The sequence below is a fragment of the Schistocerca cancellata genome, chromosome 11, assembly GCF_023864275.1.
Source record: "Schistocerca cancellata isolate TAMUIC-IGC-003103 chromosome 11, iqSchCanc2.1, whole genome shotgun sequence".
Lineage (NCBI taxonomy): Eukaryota > Metazoa > Arthropoda > Insecta > Orthoptera > Acrididae > Schistocerca > Schistocerca cancellata.
This window is the reverse complement of record NC_064636.1, coordinates 124,603,065-124,603,882: the sequence shown is the minus strand read 5'-3', so window position 1 is coordinate 124,603,882 and position 818 is coordinate 124,603,065.

Below are 818 nucleotides of genomic sequence, written 5' to 3'. Positions count from 1 at the left end.
AATGGAAAGTTCGGCACGTCACACCAACAGTCACGAAAGCAAACAGGAGTAATTCCGTGAATTATTGCCCCATACCAGTAACGTCCATCTGCAGTAATATTTGGAACATTCACTGGGCTCGAACATTATGAATTGTCTCGGAGAAAACGGTCTATTGAGTTATACTCACCACCGATTCAGTAAATATCGTTCTTCTGAGGCACACCTAGCTTTCATAGTAGCGAGTGCTATCGACAACGGACTTTGAACTGGTTCTTTTCTTGATTTCCAGAAGGCTTTTGATACCATTTCTCAGAAACGGCTTGTAATAATTTTGTAAACCCATTGAATTTTGTCCTAGTTGTGCGACTGGATCCGTCATTTCCTGGCGGAAGGGTCACTGGGCGTACTAACTGACGGAAAGTCATCGAGTAAAACAGAAATGGCATTAGGGGTACGAAAGGGGAGGGTTATAAACCGTCTGCTGTCCCTAATCTGTATAAACGTTTTAGGAGACAATTTGAACAGCTTTGTCAGAGTGTTTGCACATTATTCTGCCGTTAACCCTCTAGTAAAGTTGTCATAAGATAAAAACCAATCGCCAAATGCCACTTTAATTAGCCAAAAGTGACAACTGACTCCAAACAATGCACAGAGGTAGGTCATGCACATGAATACGAAAAGAAATCCTTCACGTACCGGAAACGTAATAAATCACACAAATATAAAAACTGTCAGTTAAACGAAATACCTAGGAATTAGAGTTACGAACTATTCGAATTTGAACGATGTTACAGAAAATGTTGCCGGAAAAGGAACCAAAGACCGCGTTTCGCTGG